The sequence below is a fragment of the Delphinapterus leucas genome, chromosome 20, assembly GCF_059928025.1.
Source record: "Delphinapterus leucas isolate spDelLeu-1000000601 "Yukka" chromosome 20, BTC_Dleu_Yukka2, whole genome shotgun sequence".
Taxonomy (NCBI): Eukaryota; Metazoa; Chordata; class Mammalia; order Artiodactyla; family Monodontidae; genus Delphinapterus; species Delphinapterus leucas.
The window spans coordinates 53979575-53996386 of NC_143148.1; the positions used below are offsets into that span (position 1 = coordinate 53979575).

At 50.4% G+C, this 16812-nt stretch overlaps 1 protein-coding gene across 2 annotated transcripts in view; it reads left to right on the top strand.

Moving 5' to 3' along the window:
- Positions 1-16812, top strand: part of GAN (gigaxonin) — a 93239-nt gene that overhangs the window by 66047 nt on the left and 10380 nt on the right. The window contains exon 10 of one of the 2 annotated variants that reach the window (XR_016391039.1): positions 172-9555. The gene's annotated coding sequence lies outside the window, so the exon portion shown is untranslated. The remainder of the gene's footprint in view (positions 1-171; positions 9556-16812) is intronic. The other variant, XR_016391038.1, reaches the window with a different exon arrangement.

The following is a 16812-nucleotide window of genomic DNA, read 5'->3' on the forward strand; positions in this document are numbered from 1 at the left end:
TTCTGACTCCCCCAAAAGACAGTTTCAAATTTACTTTCCTTGGAAGAGAGAATGAAATTAGACTTACGAGGAATAGCGGATCCTGACCTCAACGGTCTAATTATACGTTGGAGAATTCTGTCTCTGACAAACAGAATTCTCCGTAATTTCTTCTTGCTCTCATGCCCACAGAGTACAAAGCTACAAAGACCAGGGGTCCTGAAAAATGTCACAGGCAGATCTCCACCGAAGACACGGGGCAAAGAGAGACTCTCCCAGTAATGTCAAGGTTACGTACATGAAGTCGGCCAGAATCACTCCTGAGGTCACCTGGAAAGAAGAAGAAATGGAATATTCCTCTTCAGTCGTACAGCATAGTGTCAGGTAGTTCTGGAAGTTGGTTTTAAATTCTTTCCACCTTCCGTAATAGCGAGAAGGTTCTATGGTCCAGCGGTCTGCCAGCCTTTTTATCTTTGTGAGGGGGTGGGGGTGGGAAGGTTGCTGTGGAACCCTTTCTTTAAACAAAGACTTGGCCAGAAGCCAGTGCCCAAGTGGGCTGGCCGCGGGAGGGTGTGGTCGGCGCTGCCGCAGCCTGAAACCCGACCCTGCGATGCCCAGGCCTCCACCAGCAGCTCCGAGGGGTCCTGGCTGTGCCCACTCACCCTTGGGAAACCTTAGCAGTCTCTGCCCTCCCAGAGCCTCCATTTCTTGTCTCTAAAATGAGACTTAGGTCACTGGATTTCCTTGTCTGGAGGGCAAGGACATAATTCCTTGTTATATAAAACCCTGGACCACATCGTTGCCAGGTCCCTTTTATGTCTACAGTACCTGAGATGTCAGTCTGCTCAAAGCCCGCCCTGCAAAGGAACCCAGTTCTGGAAGAATAGACCCCAGATTGCCTGTTGTAGGTGGTGGGGGAGGGGCGCTTTGCCAGTTTTGATGCAGGTGGAGATGGGACAATGGACGTTGACCGTGTCACCTTCCTGATACTGTTGCTGGCTTCGGAGAGTGACACGTATCTTGTTTTGACCAACTGTGCGCCAGGGACTGCATTAAGCACCTCACGTGTTAACTCACTTCATCCTCACAACAACCCATTTTACGGCAGAGAAAACTGAGGCCCATAGAAGTTATCACTTGGCCAAAACTCAGGCTCAGTGGTGGGAGGGCAGAGCTGGATTCAAGGCCAGGCAGACCAACAGCCTGTCTCTCTGGAAAGGGGAGAGACCTTCTTGAAAGCTGCTCATGTGTTTGCTTAATGGCCAAGGATGGAAAATCAAACAGTTTTGTGTCCGAAGGGGTCAGTCAGGGAAGACTTCCTCGATGGGAGCTGAAATAGGAGGTTCGTTGCTGGTGCCGCCACCATTTTTTCAGCTGGAATAGAAGCTGATGAGAGCCAGGGTATTTTTTTTAAAAACTGAGACTGGACTTCACTGGTGGCACAGTGGTTAAGAATCTGCCTGCCAGTGCTGGGGACACAGGTTCAAGGCCTGGTCCGGGAAGATCCCACATGCCGCGGCGCAACTAAGTCCGTGTGCCACAACTACTGAGCCTGCGCTCTAGAGCCCGCAAGCCACAACTACTGAGCCTGAGTGCCACAACTACTGAGCCCGCAAGCCTAGAGCTGGTGCTCCACAACAAGAGAAGCCACCGCAATGAGAAGCCTGTGCACCACAACGAAGAGTAGCCTCCGCTCGCCGCAACTAGAGAAAGCCTGCGCGCAGCGACGAAGGCCCAATGTGGCCAAAAATAAATTAATTAATTAAAACACGAAAACAAAAACCAACTTTGAGTGAGGGTGTGTGTGTGTGTGTGTGTGTGTGTGTGTGTGTGTGTGTGTGTGGTGTTTTGTTGTAAAAGAAACCTGTAGCTTTCTGGAGAACTTGAGTTCATTCATGTTCACTGCCTGTTAGGTTTTGGAGTAGCTTCTGAAATTTCGGTGTGAGTAGGGCATGATCCTCTTTGTCCCCACGAATTTTTTCCAAGAGCTGTGTCAGTGGCTCCCCTGGCCCCAGTCCATTTTTACCCAAGGATCTCTCTCTGCGTGCAACGCATTCCCTGCTAATAAAGTCGCCCCCGGGGCTGCAGAGGGTTTGAGTTCTAGGATTACCTTGGGAATCCACTTTCTCAGCTGGATCTGTGGAGGTGGGGCTGTGTGGTATCTCAGCTCCACTTTCACAGCAAAGGATAAGCAGTTCGCACACACTAGGATGGCTATCATGAAACAACAGCTACAGAAAATAGCGAGTGTTGCTGAGGATGTAGAGAAATTGGAACCCTCGTGTACTGCTGGTGGGAATGGAAAACGGTGCAACTGCTATGGGGGGCCATTTGGCGTTTCCTCAGCAAGTTGAAGAGAGTTACCATGTGACCCAGCATTTCCACTCTCAGGCATATATACCCAGGAAAGATGAAGACAGGGGCTCAAACCAATGTTCACAGCAGCACTGCTCACATTAGCCAATAGGTGGAGACAACCCACGTGTCCACCAAGAGATGAATGGATACACACCATGTGGCCTGTTCATACAGTGGAATACTATACAGTCATAAAAAGGAACGAAGCACTGATACATGCTCCAACATGAATGAACCTTGAAAACACGCCAGGTGAAAGAAGCCAGTCACAAAAGACCATGTATTCTATGATTCCATTTATACAAAATGTCCAGAAAAGACAAATCCCTAGAGACCAAAAGTAGGTTCATGGTTGTCAGGGCCTGGAGGGAGAGAGGAACGGGGAGCAACTGCTCATGGGCCTGGGGATTCCCTTCAGGAGAAGAACACGTTTTGGAAAAAGATAGAAATGCTTGCACGACGTCGTGAAAAGTACTGAATGCCACCAAATTGCACACTTTCAAATGGTTTGTGTTATGTGAAGTTAGCCTCAAAAAAAAGGATGAGGGATCAAGTATAGGGAACAAATCAGAAAAATGATCAACACTAGCTGCTGGGTCGTTGGCAAAAGGTTGAGGAAATGGGAATCCAGTTTCCTACCCCCAGTGCTGTGCACTGTAGATGGCCCCGGGCGGGAGTGCCACGTGTCTGGTGTGCAAGGTCTGCCACCTGTGTGTGTGTCAGCTGGCGTCTGGGGTGATCCACAGACCTCTTCCTCACCATCAGGAAACTGAAAATCCGAACAGCTTTTCTGAATTCGATTCAGCAGGAGCCAGTCTACCTGTTAAATACCAGACGGCTGAGTTCAAATCCGGTCTCCACCACCAACGCTTCCTTGGGGTAGTTCCTTACCCCCTGTGCCTCAGGGACAACGGGACCATCCTGGGGACATACTGCGAGCTGAAGGGGCTACCACGTGGCACCAAGCCCCGGCCGGTGCACGGCAAGGCCCTGTGCTGGTCACAGGGCTCTTGCCTCTCGGCTCCGTCGGCACTGCCACTTACTAACAGGGTGCCCTGCACTACGGCCCAGCCTGGCCTGCTGCTTCCCCAGCGGTAGCAGCAGCCTCCTCCCCGTCTCAGAGTGTGGCACGGCTGCCGGACCCCTCGCCCAGGAACCATAGCCACTCCTAAAATGTTCGCAGGGAAAGGCAACTTGCGCTCCCCCAGGCTGGAGGCGGGGTGCTCGGAGAATTCCCAGCCTGGGAATCTTACCGTAAGGGTGGATGTATTTTTATCCAGCAGGATATACTTATCAGCTATGGCCAGGAAAGGGGAAACTGACTAACAATTCCAGCCCGGCCAGATTCTCCATCGCTGCCACTGCTGTGTTTCCCCACTGCAGCTGGGAGGAAGAGGGGTATCACCTGCCCGGGGTGTCGGTGCCCCTTAGCTGCTTCCCCCCATCCTTTAAGCTGCCCAGGGACTCTGGGAGGACAGCACCCGTCGGACACCTACCCTACAGTGGTGGGTCCTTTGCTGCCGGTTATCCTCACGGCATTCCTAAGAGATCATCGTGACCCTCCCCTGACAGACAGGAACGTCACAAGCCATTTGAGTCACTTGCTCCAAGTCATGTGGCTGGTCTGAGGCAGAACTGGCATTTGGACCCAGGTCTATCTGATACCCATGCCCAGGTTCTTCCTACAACTGTCCTTTTGCCTTTATGCTGTCTCTTTTTGTCAGCAGACAGAACACAGGGAGACTGGTGCTAACACAGCCCCCACACTGATGGGTCCACACAGCGCCCCGCCTGGAGACATGGCCAGAAGAGGCAGCTGTGCTCAGGGCCCTCCTTCTCACCATTCTCTGCAGAAAAAACCCTGCGATACCTTAACTCCTGTGGTTAACGGAACGATGCTCCCCCAGCCCCCAGATACATCGATGTCCTAATCCCTGAACCAGAGAATCTGTGACCTGATGAGGCAAAAGGGACTTTGTGGATGTGACTGAGTTAAGGATTTGAGCTGGGAGATGATCCTGGGCTATCCAGGTGGGCCCCGTGTCATGACGGGGGTTCTTATAATAGGGAGGCAGGAGGACCAAAGAGAAGAGGTGACAACAGAAGCAGAGGTTAGAGTGATGTAGGGCCCCAGGCCAAGGAATGTGGGCGGCCTCTGGAAGTCGGAAAAAGGAAGGAAACCGATTCTGCCCTGGAGCCTCCAGAGGGAAGACGGTCCTGTGATACCTTGATTTGAGCTCAGTGAGACCAGTGTTGGACTTCTGACCTCCAGAACTGCGAGATAATAAATGTGTGTTGTTTGAAGCCATTCAGTTCGTGGTGGTTTGTTACAGCAGCCATAGGAAACTCATACAACCCCACCCTCCAGGAGTTCAACCTTGATTAGTCGGGAGGGGCCCAGGAATAGGACCCAGGTGACTCTAATGTTCAGCCAGAGCTGAGACCCACCCATTTCCCAGATTTCTTTCCATCTTGGAAACGATGCATCTGCTTCCAGAGTTGGCCAAGGCTTTCGCTGGCCAGAGTTTGCCAGTCCAACTCCTCAAGGTCTGAGCCACTCAAACTTCCTACCCTACAGAGGCTACAGCAGAAGGCCCTGGGCCACCTGAGTCACTGGAGGCCTCTCTTTACCCAGGCTTCCTTCAGACAGACAGGCGTCTTGACAGACAGACCCTCTTGTCTTCACCAGTGTTCTTTGCCAGTCCCGCTCAACTTCTATAAAAACCCATCCCCCAAATCCGAGCCCCTCCCATCTGCTCTCTCAGTCTCTGGAAATCCCACCATGTTACTCCCCAGCGTAAAAGCCCTTTGCTGCTGTCCCACTGCCTTGAGAATGAAACCCGACCATGCCGTGGCCTCTGAACCACTGCAAGGGGGCCCCTTCCCACGGCTCCAGCTTCATTCTGTGCCACTTGACACCTCACCCTTCAGCCCCAGGGGCCTTCTGTGACCACAGCGCATTGGCATATGCTGTGCCCCCTCCCTTCACTCATCCTGGCTTCTCATCCTTCAGGTACAGCATCAATGGCTTGTCTTTATGGAGAACTTCCCTGCTCCTCTCCTCCAACTCTGTATCAGAAGGGTCGAAGATGCCAGAAGGGTCTATAAGTGAAGCAGAGGTGTAAAGAACCAACTGCTGATTCTCTGCAAATACGAATGACATACACAATACAAATAACCAAACGTGGGCTCTTCTCGGTCTACTGTTTTTTCCACAGGTAGGAGCAATGTTTCACTTTCCTCCTTAGCTCTACCGTCAGAACCACAGTAGCTGAAGAGTCGTAACTGGCCACAGACGCTCAGCCTCAGGGTTAGAAATCAGCAGGGAGAGGTGAGAGCTTTGATACCCATCTGGTGGTGGCAGCCACGGCTCAGCAAGTAGTCTGCTGCCATGTGGGAATGCTGGCCAGGTGTTGCCAGAACTTCTGTTTTGGACAGAAGCTGGACAATCTGGAGTTTTGCATGAAATGCTCTGGTTTCTGCATTTAAAGTTAATTTGATTTTTTTTTTTTTTAAGTGTAACACTGTTGAGACCAAGCAAATACGTCTATGGGCCTCATTTCTGACTTCTGCCCTACCTCAGCACCTGGTATGCCTCTCCTAGCCTGGAGTAAATTGAAAAACATGGCCATATCATTTTGCAGCTGCTCCCACAAAAAAAGGGGGAGTTAATTTTCCCATCTCCTGAATCTGGGCTGGTCTGCAGACTCGCTTTGCCAATAGAAAGTGGCAGAAGTGACGTAGCACTGGTTCTAAAGCCTGGGCCCCAAATGGCCTTGCAGCTCTGCCTTTGCCCTCTTGAAACCCTCTGGCCACCATGTGAGGAAGCCATCAGGTACACTGTTGGATAACGAGAGACTACATGGAGAGAGAGAAGACACTGGTGAGGCCAGCTGAAACCCTCCAGCCACCCCACCCCCGGTCAAGCCACCCGATAACAGCTGAGGCTACCAATGACCTCAGGCAAGACCAGCAAAAGAACTGCCCAGCTGAGTCTGGCCTAAATTGCAGAATTGGGAGGAAATAAATGATGGTTGTCTAAGCCATGTGTCTAGGAGTGTTTGTTAGGCAGCAACACATAACCGATACATAGCCCTTATTACAGTCTTTCATCATTGTTGTTTGTTTACTTTTTTGTCTCTTCCTTGCTCACCTGGCTCCCCTCACACCCTGGAATGCCGGCTCTGTCAGCCCAGGGACCTTGTCTGTCTTGTTCCCTGTTGGGTCTGTAGTGCTTCATATCATGGCCAGGAGGTGCTCAATAAGTGTTTGCTCAAAGAATGAATAAATGAATGTTTAAGTCAACAAAGACTTGTGATGCCACCCCCTTGTCACAAGACATCAAGCTGGAGATGAGAGTGACCTGTCCCCCCATAAGGGAACGTGACTTTCTTAGACTTGTGCATCTTCCATCATATAATTTTAACCAGATAATGTAGGGAGGCCCCTTAGACCCCTGGCTGATATTTCAGCTACATCTGATTCTAGCATGCAAACAGAATAGAAAAGGCATGGCTTCACACTTGAGCAAATTTGGGTGTGGATTCTGGAGCATCTAACCCCTCCAAGCCACAGTTGTCTTTAAAGCAGAGAGCAGAGGCTGGCGTCTCCTTGAAAGGCTGCCAGGAGGCTTACCCAAGATGCATGTCATGCCTGTGTAGGCATATTGCTCTGTGCTTGGAGGAACTCTGGAAATGTGGGTCCCTTGATGTCTCTGGGGGGAAACGCCATCTTGGGTGGGCGGCATTTTCTGGCTTGGTCCCCATGCTTGGGATCTGCAGCTGGGGACAGAAGAGCAGAGATGAGGATGCTTGGCTCTAGAGCTGCAAACAGAACCCATGGTGGTCCCTGAGTGTGTTCTCTGTCTGCAATCAGGTCCCAGTTAGGAACATTTTATGGAGCAGGGGATGGGTCTGACTTTGGTCCCCACTCAGCATGGCCAGCTGCCCCTCATCGGGTGATGCGCCTGGGCCACCCCCGTCACAACGGGTGTGACTGTTGTATTATAACCACTACTTAAGGGGCTTCCCTGGTGGTGCAGTGGTTGAGAATCCGCCTGCCAATGCAGGGGACACAGGTTCGATCCCTGGTCTGGGAAGATCCCACGTGCTGTGGAGCAACTAAGCCCGTGCGCCACAACTACTGAGCCCACGTGCCACAACTACTGAAGCCCGCGCACCTAGAGCCCGCGAGCCACAACTGCTGAGCCTGCGCGCCGTAACTACTGAAGCCCACAGGCGGGGAGCCCGTGCTCCACAACAAGAGAAGCCACCACAATGAGAAGCCTGCGCACCGCCACGAAGAGTAGCCCCCGCTCGCCGCAACTAGGGAAAGCCCGCGCACAGCAACCAAGACCTAACACAGCCAAAAATAAATAAAATAAATAAATTTATAAAAGTAAAATAAATAAATAACCACCACTTAAGGTCTTCAATCATTTGAATCCTCACTGAAACCTACAAAGTATTTTCAGACAAAGAAACAAAGACCCAGAGAGTGGAAGTCATTTGTAAAATGGTATAAAGAGTCAACGTGTATCAACTTCCTCGGCTGGAGAAGGATTTGGGTGACTTGGAAGGGGTGGGCCGGAGCTCAGAGCCCTCCGCCTGCCCCACCATCTTCACTGGACCTGAATTTCTCCTCCTGGCACATCCCAGGGAAGCCAGGGGCCAGCAGGAGGTGACTTAGAAAGAAACGGGGCGAGTCCCTTCTCGGAAATTCCGGGGACTTGGCATAGTCCAGGCGGAACTTGCACAGCCCTTGGCAGAGGCAGAGTTGGGATGATTTCATGTTTGGATTAGGGACTTTCAGGATGGGACAGAGCTTGTCTTTATTTCAGGGTTGATGACCTGCATCTGAGTGGGTGACCTCCCTCCTAAGTGATGGGAGATGAGATCCAAACTCGTGATCTTGATGTTGAATAAAGAGTGACATAGACCTACAGGGCATCTGAGTAGCCCTCCAGCATTCCCTGACACCTGCTGGGTGCCGCCCACTATCCCGGGTGCCCAGGACACCAGCCCTGCCGTGGAGACTCTGGCCTGGTGCATCTCGCCTTTTTTTTTTTTGCATATCACCTTTTAGCATTGGCATCACGTGGGGAGCTCTGACACCTACACTTGGCCTCCCTCCACCTGAGACCAATTAAATCAGAATCTCTGGGGTGGGACCCACATGTTGGCATTTTTCTAAAGCTCCTGGGTTAATTCGCAACCAGGGCTGAGAGCAACTACATCAGTGATTAAAAGCCCATGTTTGTTGAGCATTTATCTTGGACCAGACTCTAAGAAGTTTACATATGTAAATGTTAACTCACTTACTCCTCACAGGACCCTTCGGAGGTAGGTACCGCTATCACTATCCCTCTTCTACAGATGGGGAAACTGAGGTACAGAGTGATGAAGGCATCTACCTGGTGCAGGTGAGTAGCGGGCTCAGGATTAAATCCCAGGTGGGCTGGTCCCCAAGCCCGTGCACTTAAACACTGCGTATTGCTGCCAGACAGGATAGGACTGGCCTTGTGCAAACGTGGAGCAGAACAAGATCTGGAAGTCAAAGCAGGCCACAGGCCAAATACAAATGTCACTTTAATGGGGAAACGGTGGGCTTTTTGGAGTGGGAAAGGTCTGAGTTCAAATCCTAGGCCTGTCATGCCCCAGCTGGGTGACCCTGGGCAAGGAAGTCATTTAACATTTCTGTGCCTCAGTCTCCCCACGGGTAATGAGCTGGTGAGATAGCCAATGAAAACACCCTGCACAGGGCCTGGAAAACCTGGTTGAGGGTGTTCAGTGAGGGCTAATTCTGCATCCGTCCTTCCTCCCCCACCGCCCAATGTCTAGCTCAGGTGTGTCTCCAGAAAGAAAACCTGAAGGGGCCCCTTAGGACGTTCTGGGATCTTCACGAAGCACCAGCACCCTGGGATGCACACCCCACAGAGCTGAGATGGATTTGTTTTGAAAGAACGTTGTTGGAAGAGGCTGTTCTTCCCCGGCCAAGAAATGACCTTTCTTTAATCAACATTCCTGATCACACAGATGGTTTCGGCCAAAGCCTTCTTCACTTGCACGCAGGGAGGGGTGATGGGAATCCCCAAGTCCCACCCCCAGCGCAGAAGGCGCTATGGGAACTCCGGTGCGCATGTGTCAGGCCAGGCCCTCGCCTCCGCCGCTTCTCAAGTAAGGAGCTACCAGACAGAGCTGCACCAGCGGGTGGCGGAAGGTAAGTGGCTCCCTGCACTAGTCAGAGCCCAGTTAGAACTTTCCCACCGCCTTGGGGCTGGGTGGGGGGATGGTGTGTGTGTGTGTGTGTGTGTGTGTGTGTGTGTGTGTGTGTGCAAGCTGTCTGGCTCAGCGGGAGGGGCCCGCAAGGCGAAGGTGGGAGAGTGCTGGCCTGTGATTTGGGCATGGGGCTTAATCTTTGAGGACCTCAGTTTTCTCATCTGAAAAATGGGCTTGATAATAGAAGTGAGGATTAAACGAGGTAATGAGGCTTGGTCACATAACTGAGTTCTGTCAGTTTTGTCCATTTAAATAATATCCAATCAAATATCCAGTAAATAAATAGGAGGAGTGGTTCTAGCCATTAAAAATGAATTTAATACTATAATTATGAGCTACTGTGAATCCAATATCCAATAAGTAATATCTGATATACAGTAATATCCTGTATCTAATAAATTTCCAAATCCAACAAATAATATTGAATAAAATACCCACAGATAAGTAAGAATATTTGGCATAGCCATTCAAATAATATCTAATAAATAAGTAGGAATAATTATATCCACTAAAATAATTTTAATACTATTATCATGGGCTATTGTGAATCCAATAGCTAATAAATAATATCCAATAAAATAAGTAGTAGTAGCAGTGATATTCATTAAAATGATTTTAGTACTGTGATTATCGAGGGCTACTGTGACTCGTAAATAAGGTAAGCGATCAAAGACGGCCTGTGGGAGGGATGGAGTGGGGGTCCCAGCAGGGCAGATCGCTATTGATGGGGACACAAAAATTGAAATGAAAAACGTAGGCTCATCGGCCCTGCGTATTCTTTCCCATCGGCTGGGGACCGGCCATCTTACCCCTGTGACTGCCTCCTCTTCCCAGCTTGAGGAGAAAGAAGATCCTCTCCCCACATGCCTCGTGTCCCCGCCTGCCGCAAACACTCAAATATCCAGTCCAGAGGCAGGTGCCGGCATCACACGGCGGACAGTGGAAAATGTCCAGCAGAGGGCGCCCCAAACCCACAGGGCCGGCGTCTCCTGCTCTCGCGGTCGCCCAGGGAGGCATGGAGGTGGGGGAAGGGGGAGGTTCTGCGCTTTGGCCTCCAGGCGGTACCCCGCCAGGTCTTCTGCAGAAGGACCGCTGGACTCTGGACAGCGCTTAAGTGACTCTCGCCGGTGATGGTGGAGAAGCAGGAAGGGAGGGGAGTCCTGCACCCTTGCTGGCCCTGATCAGAGCTGCCTGTGACCTTGGGAGGCGGGAGGAGGGTTTGGTCCATCCCCTGCGTGGGGCAGCTGTGTCCACTCAGACAAGAGGCTCTTGGCTGCACCCACCCAGCTCGGCTGCCCACCAGGAACACTCTACCACCCATTTCTCAGCGAGGCAACTCTGCAGGGCCACCTTCCCAGCATGAGCAGGTTTGAGTTAGGGGCTGTTGCCTGGACAGAAGAACCTGAGTTCTTTGTTCCTGAATGAGGTTGAGGAGACCCTGGCCAGGCCATGCAGACACGCATTCTTCCTTAGCACAAATCAGTCATGAGACCTGGCAGTCTGCCTCCGAAAGAGCCCTGGAATCTCTGAGAATGAGGTCCCACTGAGATGACCACGGCAAGGGCTTAAGCTCTCTGTTTCTCTTTCCTTGTCTGTAAAAATGACATGATCATGTCATATGGAAATGATGCCATGTCAGATGGAAATGATCACAATGGATCTGCCATAGAGGTTTGCTGGGAGGATTGCATGAGCAGTGCCTGCCCAGGGCATGGGCTACAGAAGGGTTGCACATGCCCATTTGCTAAGCCAGGCCGCTGACATCTCCCCCCTGGACAGTCCAGACCACCTGTGTGCCCACACCCCCGAGATTTCTTGGGCCACCCTCATCTCCCCGCTACATGGCCCCTACTGTCATCTCCTGCCCCCTAAGACAATCTGCCTCCCTCCCCCAGCATGCTGCGAGACTCCTCACCTAGTCCTGAACCCTCCTACCCATTGTCCGCCCTGTAGCCAAACTGACTTTTCTAAGATGCAGACCTGATCACGTTGCTCCCTGGTCAGCATCCACCGAAGGCTTTCCATTAAATTTGGGATTAAGTTTCAGCTCCTTGACGTGATTTACGAGGCCTTTGGTCATCTGGCCAATGCCTGGCACTCTAGCCTCATCCCTCTAAGGGACAGCCGGGATCCAACCACGGGGGTCCCAGGCAGGTTGGAAATTTGACACTTGTCTTGATAGTTTTTAAATATTTGCACATTTATCCCAAAGGAAACCACATTTTTTACGAATAGAAAGTCCATCCCTCTCTCTTTTGGTGAACCCAGGAGCTTTAGATCATGTCCTCTGAAGTGACCTGCCATTTGGTCTGGAAGTGTCTCTCATTTGACATTCCCTGCCCTCGTTGGTGGGTCATTCACCCTCCGTAAAGGCCGACCGTATCCCAGGTGGATTCAGTTTCAAAGTCTTATTTGCCATAAGGAGCCTCCACCTTGCCTACCCAAATCGGGGTGACTGGGTGCAGTTGGCTGCTCTCGGGATCACAATCCTCTCCCAGGACGCACCTATGAGAACACAGATGAGTCAGTACCAGGCAAAGGTACTTTTGAAATCTCCGCCTGAGGGCACTGTTTGGAGCGGGTGGTGCGAGGTTCTGATCCCCCATCCTGACTCATTCCCACATCACTGACTCATTCCTGAGGTCTGCATGCTCCTTGGTGGGTGCCCCAGGCTAGCTGGTCCCTCCACTCAGCCCTGGCTGACACCATCATAAAACCAGTTCCCTGTCTGTCTCCTGACTCAAGAGCTCGCAAACATTCAGACCTGACGCTTCTTTTATGTATTTATTTTTTAACTTTTGGCTGTACCGCGCGGCATGTGGGATCTTAGTTCCCCGACCAGGGATTGAACCTGTGGCCCCTGCATTGGAAGCACGGAGTCTTAACCACCGGACCACCAGGGAAGTCCCCCGATGCTTCTTTTATAAAACGAATATTTTGTAACGTGACTCTCTTTCCTGAGGTTGAGTTCATAGGTATGTAATTCACCTGTATGTGTGATTTCCAAAACAGTGATATAATTCCCTCATCATAACGTAAAAGTGGAGGATTAAAAGGAAGGTAATTTGTCATAAAATGATGTGGGGAATCTGAAGCTTGTCCTGTACCAGGATCTCCAGGAAGGCAGCGGCCACAAGTGCAGACAGTCACAGGTGTGCCCCATGGGTGAGGCCGTTGGTGACGTGATTTTCCAGAATGGTGACCAGCTCTTGGTTAATGTCCAAATGAAACAAAGAACAACCTTCCCTCAACTGACATGGTGGTGGCATTCCTGGAAAATCCAGTGACTATTAGAACAGGGCAGGAAAAGAAAATTTGCATTTATATGTAAGATGAAGAAGTTAGATTCTAGACACAGGTCATTTCAAGCGGGGTTTTTGCCTACATGAATGCCCGGTGAGACGTCAGACCGTCACGCGGGACGTGGGCCCATCCCGGTCCTGGGGACTGGCGGGCACACTACAGGATGTCTAGCCTTCCTGCCCACTGCCGCTGCCAAGTGCCAGTGGCTCCCACACACACACGTTCTGGGGACACATGTCCAGGAGCACACGTGTCCAGGAGCACACATGTCCAGGAGCACAGGGGGCTAGTGGGTGAGGCTGTCCCTCCAGGTCTTGGCTTACGTTGTTCCTTCCTCTCTTCACCGAGGGAGTGTCTCCTCTTCCTTCAGGAAGCTCACCCCGATGCCGCCAGGCTGGGGCGATGCCCTTCCCTGCCCCAAGGCCCCACCCACCAGAATCGAGAGCCTTGATAACTTGTCCATCTCCCCCCAGGAAGCCAGAAGGCTTTGCCCTTCACCACTGAAGCCCAGGTCAGCTTCAGAGCCTGGCATACAGTAGGTGCCCAATAAATATTTGTCAAAGACGTGAATCCTAGTAGCGGCTCCTGCTTGTGTACCGTGCTCACTTGGTCCTCACAGCAGCCCAGGAAGGATTCTTAGTCGCGTGTTCAGGTGAGGAAACTGAGACTCAGAGAGGTCAGGTGACACGCCCAAGGTCACACAGGAAACTAGGAAATGAATCCGGAACTTCAGATCCTCCAGAGAAGCGTCTTCCATTCTCCCTTACTGCCGCGCTCAACACCTCCCGCGGCTTTCCATCAAAGACACGACAGCCAGGCCCCCACTAGCCTCGTTGATGACCCTGCCCTACTGGGTGTACAGCCCCGGACTCTGGACCGACCCACACACCTGCCCCTGAGCCCGGCCGTGCTTTCTCCTCCTGGCCTTACCCCCACCATCTCCAGCTTGCCCATCCTTCAAGTCCCATCACCGATGCTGCTCCCCGAACCCCATCCTAGGCCCCTTTCCCTGTCACAGCCCCCAGATCTTCACTTTCTGCCCCTGCTCTGCAGGCTGCGATACTTGAGCCGTGTTCCCAGCACCTCTGATGGCCGTGTCTGGAGGGGGGGCATGGCTTACTCACTCCTGGGCCCCTCCCTGGGGCGCCAGTACAGGCCCGGCCAGTAGCCCATCGGTGACCTCGTGCGTGATCCCCACATGCTGGCTGGGCTCTGTGTAAACCAAGTCACTGCAAACGCACGCCAGGAGCAGAGGGGCACCTTTTCGTTATCCCCCGAGATTGCTGAGAAGAGCTGCAGGCGAGGCAAGGCTCAGCGTCCAGCGCCGACACTGAGCCGGCCCTGCGTCTCCACACGCGGGTCAGGGGCGGCGCCCCAGGCTTTCACTGCTTCCAGCCACAGGCGGATGTGGAGTCGCCCTGCCCTCCACAGGTTGTGATGAATGAGGAGCAGGGAGGGCCGTTGGCGGAGCATTGGCGTCACGAGGCAGACGACCCCAGCATCTTCTCTTCCTTGCTGAGTCACCTCATAGCTACGGTGACACGTAGCTGACGATTTAGCCCCTCGCAGCCTCGGTCTCCTCACCTGTAAACTGGGAGTTTGGGAGCAGATGATCTTCAAAGTCTCTTGCGCCTTTTATATTTTACGATTCATTCATCAAATATTTTTTGAGTACCTACTGATGCATTCTAAAACGAAAGTGAAGGGCCTGTCCTACCTAAAATCAAACCCTCCCCTCTCCCCGCCCTCTACCCCTACCTCCTTTTCCTCCTTAGCTTTTAGCAGCACCTGACATACCTTTGATTCCATGTATTTGTCTCTTTCACAGTGTGTCTCTGTAACGGCTCTGTCAGGAGTGTCTGGAGCAGGGCTGGGCACATAGTAGGCACTCAGTCAATACTTGTGGAATCAATGAATGAACTAATGAACTGGATCCAATGGATCTGCATGACATCCAAAGCCCTTACTGACCCCTTGATGAGATCACAAGAACAACCACAGTGCAGTCTTTGGGGGAGGGTTGCAATCCACACGACATCCCTGGGACTGCTTTGAGCCTCCGTGGACCCGCAGGAGGTTGTAGGCAGGCCAGGAGAGCACCCCTCCCTGGAGCGCCCCTCCACGATTGACCTGGGTCATGTGGCTTCCCTGTGTCTCCCTGTGTCTCCAGGGTGATGTGTACATTCCCCCACCACCCCCAGCCCACCCTCCCAGCCACAGTGAGCAGCTCCCTGGATATCCTGTATTTTTTAAAATTTAATTCTGATTTTATACTGGAGTATAGTTGATTTACAGTGTTGTGTTAGTTTCAGGTGTACAGCAAAGTGATTCAGTTATGTGTATACATATATCCATTCTTTTTTAGATTCTTTTCCCATGTAGGTTATCAGAGAATATTGAGTAGACTAACACCATTATAAAGCAATTATACTCCAATAAAGATGTTTAAAAAAAAAATTGAGTAGAGTTCCCTGTGCTATATAATAGGTCCTTGTTAGTTATCTATTTTATATATAGTGGTGTGTAACGTTAATTCCAATCTCCTAATTTATCCCTCCCCTCACCATGCTTCCCCTTTGGTAACCATAAGTTCGTTTTTGAAGTCTGTGAGTCAGTTTCCGTTTTTTGGATAACTTCATTTGTATCATTTTTTTCTTTAGATTCCACACATGAGTGATATCATATGATATTTTTTTTCTCTGTCTGACTTATTTCACTTAATATGATAATCTCTAGGTCCATCCATGTTGCTGCAAATGGCATTATTTCATTCTTTTTTATGGCTGAGTTATATTCCATTGTATATATGTACCACATCTTCTTTATCCATTCTTCTGTCAGTGGACATTTAGGTTGCTTCCATGCCTTGGCTATTGTAAGTAGTGCTACAGGGAACATCAGGGTGCATGTATCTTTTCAAATGATGGTTTTCTCCAGATATATGCCCAGGAGTGGGATTGTTGGATCATATGGTAATTTTATTTTTATTCTTTTAACGAATTTCCATACTGTTCTCCATAGTGGTTGTACCAATTTACATTCCCACCAAACAGTGTAGGAGGGTTCCCTTTTCTCCACACCCTCTTCAGCATTTATTGTTTGTAGATTTTTTGATGATCACCAATGTGAGGTGATGCCTCATTGTTGTTTTGATTTGCATTTCTCTAATAATTAGTGACATCGAGCATCTTTTCATGTGCTTTTTGGCCATCTGTATGTCTTCTTTGCAGAAATGTCTATTTAGATCTTCTGCCCAGTTTTTGATTGCGTTGTTTGTTTGATGTAGAGCTGTATGAGTTTATTTTGGAGATTAATCCCTTGTTGGTTGCTTCGTTTGCAAATATTTTTTCTCATTCTGTGGGTTGCCTTTTTGTTTTGTTTGTGGTTTCCTTTGCTGTGCAAATGCTTTTAAGTTTAACTAGGCCCCATTTGTTTATTTTTGTTTTTATTTTCATTACTGTAGGAGGTGGATCCATAAAGGTATTGCTGCAATTTATGTCAAAGAGTGTTCTGCCTTTGTTTTCCTCTAAGAGTTTTATAGTATCCGGCCTTACAATTAGGTCTTTAATCCATTTTGAGTTTATTTTTGTGTATGGTGTAATTTCATTCTTTTACTTGTAGCTGTCCAGTTTTCCCAGCACCACTTATTGATGAGACTGTCTTTTCTCCATTGTGTATTCTTGCCTCATTTGTCATAGATTAATTGACCATAGGTGCGTGGGTTTATTTCTGGGCTTTCTATCCTGTTCCATTGACCTATATTTCTGTTTTTGTGCCAGTACCATACTGTTTTGATTACTGTAGCTTTGTAATATAGTCTGAAGTCAGGGAGCCTGTCCAGCTCCGTTTTTCTTTCTCAAGGTTGCTGTTGCTATTTCCGTCTTTTGCGTTTCCA